Source organism: Rhipicephalus microplus, chromosome 10 (assembly GCF_043290135.1).
Source record: "Rhipicephalus microplus isolate Deutch F79 chromosome 10, USDA_Rmic, whole genome shotgun sequence".
In the NCBI taxonomy this organism is placed as follows: domain Eukaryota; kingdom Metazoa; phylum Arthropoda; class Arachnida; order Ixodida; family Ixodidae; genus Rhipicephalus; species Rhipicephalus microplus.
This window is the reverse complement of record NC_134709.1, coordinates 74,198,350-74,204,349: the sequence shown is the minus strand read 5'-3', so window position 1 is coordinate 74,204,349 and position 6,000 is coordinate 74,198,350.

Below are 6,000 nucleotides of genomic sequence, written 5' to 3'. Positions count from 1 at the left end.
ACGTGCGGAACGAAGGTACCGACGCACGAAAGCAATCGACGATTTACGAATCGCTAGACGTCTTCAGAAGAAGATACAACGCCGCATAGACAAGCTAGAGTCACAACGTTGGGCAGCCTTCTGCGCGTCGTTAGATCATCGCAAGCCTTTATCACACTTGTGAAGGACAATAAGAGGACTCCGAACTGCTTCTATTGAGCGGTCTCCAATCAAGGCTCTAGCCCTCTCTCAACAGAGATCGGAGGTTGATGTGGCAGAAGAGTTCTGTGCCAACTTATCTGGTCAACTCGCAGATCCCAACATCTCCACGCTCTCACGTGGTGGCACCATATCACACGATCACCACATGGACCAATTTTTTCCATTCATGAGCTTAAAGCAGCACTGGCTTTGTGTAGACGGACATCAGCAACCGGGCCTGATGCAATATCATACAGAGCACTGTGTCACCTTGGTGAGTGTGCGAAGAGTGCCCTCCTCGAGATATACAACGCATCGTGGTGAGAGGGCACCCTCCCAGTTAACTGGAAGACCAGCCGTTTGGTCTCATTACTGAAGCCTGGCAAGTATTCATTTGTGCTCACATCCTACCGCCCGATTGTACTGGCTAGTTGCTTGGGCAAAGTGATGGAGAGGATAGTACTTGGATGGCTAGAATGGTTCCTGGAGCATCACAACATCTACCCGGACGCTATGACGGGATTTCGCCGTGGCCGGTCATCAATTGATAGCGTCATAGACCTGGTCAGCTACATGCAACATGAAAATGGCCGTAAGCGTCTCTGCGCTTCTTTATTTCTTGATGTTAAAGGGGCGTACGATAACGTCACACATGGAGCTGTCCTCACCGCTCTCAAGGAGGTAGGAGTGGGTGGTCAGATGTTTGAGTGGCTACGCAGCTATCTCTCTGAGCGATCCGTTTTCGTGAGAACCTGGGATGGTGACACTTCGCTACATTACAGCCACCGTGGTGTTCCTCAGGGTGGCATACTTAGCCCTGTACTATTCAACCTGATGCTAATGGCTCTCAATGAGCATCTGCCAAGTACTGTCAGATTGTCAATGTACGCGGACGACATCTGCGTTTGGACGTCTGTGTAAACACGTCTACAGCGGCGAGCACGAATTCAGAGAGCTGCCACTCAAGTTGCTATTTACCTCCGTCAACGAGGTCTGAAAATTTTCTCTGAGAAATGTGCACTTGTGGCATTTACGCGCAAACCAATGCAGAACTACAGCGTTCTGATAAACAGCGAAAGGATACGTCACCTCCGATCTTACAAGTTTCTAGGTGTTATAATTGACAGAGATCTCTCATGGAGCTCACATGTATCATACATGAAAAGACGATTGGCAGGCATCTGTCATTTGTTCAAGTTTTTAGCTGGAAAAAACTGGGGAATGTCCACAACTGCCATTTTGCAACTATACAGGATTCTTTTCTTTGGATTCCTTCGGTACAGCCTACCTGTGTTAACCAACGCAAGTAAAACAAGCATACGAATGCTTCAAAGTGTCAAGGCTCAAGCACTCCGCATATGTTTATGCTTGCCCCAAAGTGCGTCAACAGCGGCAACTATCACCATCACAAGGGACAACCTCCTCAAGACCCACATTAATGTGGAAGTGCTGAGGACACATATACGACACCTTGCTCGAACTCCTCGACATCACCTAACCTCTCTACCAGTGGTCTGACTATGCACATCTTACTGCAAAACAGTGACCGCACTTGGTGAGTCGATACCAACTTCGTTCTCTCCTGCCGCTAGACCTGTGACTCCGCTATGGTGCCTCGCTCAACCAATGACTAATATTAACATACCTGGCGTCCAGAAAAAGGCGAATTTGTCGTCAGCGGCTCTTAAACAGCTCACACTACTTCTCTTGTATGAGAAACACCACGACTCCACACATATATACACTGGCGGATTGGTTCAGCCGGACAGCTCTACAGGAGCAGTAGTGATACCAAGGTTGGCCCCGACAATTAAATTCATGACATCTCACGCAACAACATCAACGCCAGCAGAATTAGCAGCACTTCATGCCGCGTTGAAATTTGTAGTTGATCAACCTACACGCAAATGGACTATTTTCTGCGACTCGAAGGCGGCACTGCAGTCTCTACTATCAGCCTTACGCCGTGGACCAGTCGAGCAGCTGGTACTAGAGATAGCAGAGGTGATACACCACCTGACTGAGAAAGGGCACCAAATTACATTTCAGTGGTTGCCCAGTCACTGCGGAATCATCGGTAATGAACGGGCCGATCAAGCTGCCCGCTCAGCCCATACAGAAGATCATAAACTACGACTACCACTTTCTAGGACAGATGCTGCACGAAAGCTCCGCAGGCTTTCTCGCCAGCAAAGCACATCACAATGGAATCAGCCACACTTCAAGCATGCCCGACTGCACTCACTGGACCCTACGCTAAGTCTTCAAGTCCCGTCGAGGCTTTGCAGAGCAGACCAGACCCTGTTATGTAGGCTGTGGTTGGGCGTTGCGTTTACCAACGCCTACGCTTTCCGCATTGGGATGGCCGACACCGCAGCCTGTGGCAACTGTGGCAAAGAGGAAACGATCCAACGTATTCTTCGTGATTGCCTAGCGTATAGTAAACAACGACTATGCCTTCGCAAGGAACCCAACAAATTAGATGATCAACCTCTGTCAGAGCAGGGAATTCTGCAGTATCTACAGGATGCGACTTCACAGAAGAGGGCCCTGAAAGCGCTACTACACTTTTTGCGATCGACCGGCCTTACTGAATGGTTGTAGCTAGGACGCCCTTCCTGTGTGTGTTTTCGTTTTCTTATGAGTGCACGTGCGTTTTTTTCTCTATCTACCCCTCTTTCTTGCCCCTACTTCCCCGCCCCCAGCGCTGGGTAGCAAACCAGATGCCAATATCTGGTTAACCTCCCGGCCTTTCCTTTCTCTCTCTCTCTCTCTCTCTCTCTCTCTACAAGCTATACGTTCGGCTGGCCTGACTTTAAAACCAGAGAAGTGCCATTTCGGTTTCAGCGAAGTTTGCTTCTTAGGCCACGTGGTCAGCCATGAAGGTGTTCGACCTGACCCGGGTAAAATCGACGCTGTCGCAAAGTTTCCCGCACCGCATGACAAAAGAGCAGTGAGACACTTCTTAGGCCTGTGCGCTTATTGCCGACGATTCATCGCCAACTTTTCGTCTATTGCGGCGCCTTTGACGCGGCTCACACGAGAGGATGTCCCCTTTCTTTGGAGCGAAAAGGAAAAAACAGCATTCAACGAATTACGCCAGCGCTGCCAAACACTTCCGGTTTTTGCGCAATTTGACCAGGAAGCGCCAACAGCCCTTCACACCGACGCAAGCAATGTAGGCTTGGGTGCCGTACTGATACAATGGCAAGATAACTCCGAGAAAGTGCTAGCCTATGCCAGCAGAGCTCTCTCTCGCAGGGAAGAGAACTACTCGACTACCGAGAAAGAGTGCCTCGCCGTGGTTTGGGTGGTTCTCATATTTCGACCGTATCTGTACGGCTGCTCATTCAAGGTCGTCAGTGATCACCACTCGCTTTGCTGGCTTACTAACTTGAAAGACCCTTCCGGCAGTTTAGCACGCTGGAGCCTTCAGCTTCAGGAGTTCGACATCACCATTGTTTATAAATTAGGGAAGAAGCAAACCGACGCAGACCGTCTCTCGCGGTCACCCGTCGAGCCTGCCGCTATTAATGACGAGTCTATGAACGCTGCATTCTTAGGAGTCATCAACGCGGCCACTATTTCACAAGAGCAGCGCAGTGACCCCGACCTGCTTCCGCTTATCGACTTCTTAGAAGGACGACGGAAGACGTCCCGCGAGGTTTTGCGAGAGGAGTGCCATCTTTTTGTTTAAGGGACGACGCCCTATACAAGAAAAACTTTTTTCCCACCGGCAGCCCATACTTGCTCGTCGTCCCTGCATCACTGCGGAAAGAAATTCTGGAAGTCTGCCATGACGAAGTCACCTCCAGTCATCTCGGTTACACTCCAACATTGTCCCGTCTGCAGAACAGTTACTACTGGCCGAACCTACCTGCTCCTGTGAAATATCACGTCCGAACATGTGCCGACTGTCAAAGACGCAAAGCACCACCTGACAGACCGGCAGGCTTATTACATTCCGTCCAAGTACCAGCAAAGCCATTCGCCCAAATTGGAATGGATTTTCTGGGCCCATTCCCAACTTCTACCACAGGGAACAGATGGATCATTATCGCCACCGATTACTTGTCTCGCTACGCAGAAACTAAAGCCATGCCGAGGGCCACAGCAGCAGAAGCGGCTCATTTCTTCATTGAAAACGTGGTCCTTCGGCTCGGAGCTCCAACAGTTCTCATCACGGATAGAGGAACTGCGTTCGTGGCAGAACAATTGGAGTCGGTTCTCAGGCTCAGCGGTACAGCTCACCGGAGAACAACAGCGTACCACCCACAAACGAACGGACTAACAGAGCGGCTTAATAAGACCCTCGCAGACATGCTCTGCATGTATGTCGACACAGAACAGAAGAACTGGGACGAAATATTGCCTTATGTGATCTTCGCCTATAATACTGCCCGGCAGGAAGCTACCGGAATGACGCCGTTTAGTTTAATACACGGGCGTGAAGTCACTACAACGTTGGACGCTATGTTGCCCCACGGGTGTGACGACACCCACGCTGACGCCGAAGAATTTGGTCAGCACGCCGAAGAATCCCGACAGCTAGCCCGCGTGCCTATTTGTCACCAGCAACACAAAGATGCGAAACGATACGACCTACGACATAAATTGGTAACCTACAAACCAGGCGACAAGTTATGGGTCTGGATCCCAACGTCAACGCGGACTTTCAGAAAAGCCATTACGACAATACTTTGGCCCATATAGAGTCACCCGACGATTGAACGATATCAACTACGAAGTTATTCCCAATGGCGATTGCAGTTCTAGTCGCCGAAACCGCTCGCCCGAGATCGTGCATCTTATCCGGATGAAACCCTACTTGTCCAGCTAACTCTGGTTTGTCCGGTGGGTGCAGGTGCATATGTGCGTTTTATAAGTAAAGCGCCGTGGCTTCGTATCGGGACGATGCCATTTTTGGAGGGAGGCAAATGTCACGCGCGTACCGCAAAAAAGACGGAGGCGACAGCGCATACGCGCATCTGCACGAAGGAGGATTAAAGAAAAATTGCAATTTTTTGAATCCTCCTTGATCTGCACGCTTTTATGCAGAACGCAACAACGAGAAAGACGACAAACTCTCTGGTGCGCGCGGTTAATAAAAAGACCGATCCGCTGCTGTTTTCTCAGCGTCTTCAAATACGACCTCTGTCTTCACGTCGCGACAATATTATCTGATGACCAATTTGGCTTTCGTCCAGGTCTTTCGACTGAAGTTGCACTAATAACTTTCACTGACAGGATTAAATTGACAATTGATGAAGGACTTCTTTTTGGAGCGGTGTTTATTGATTTTACTAAAGCTTTCGATACAATTAACCACGCCATCTTATTTCTTAAGCTTGACTGTTACAGAATATTTGGACCACCTCTTCAACTCAATAAAAGCTATCTTGGTGATCGGACGCAGCTTGTTCAGATAAACCAGAGTTTTTCATCTCCAAAAACCACTAACATTGGCGTTCCTCAAGGGTCAATCCTGGGACCCCTCCTGTTTTTGTTATTTATAAATGACTTACCACTTCGTCTGAATCACACTAATGCTCTTCTCTACGCTGATGACACTACTATTTTTACCGCACGCAAGAATCCACTCATGCTACAACAATCACTAAACGTCGACTTAAATAACGTTCATTCATGGTGTGTATCGAATCTGTTACTCATCAATCCATCAAAGACTAATTTCATGGTATTCCATTCCCCGCAGTTGTTTCCAAACATCACTTCATTAGCAGTGACGCTTGATGAACTCTTCATTCATGCATGTTCATCTACTAAATTTCTTGGTGTGGTATTAGATAAACATTTGAA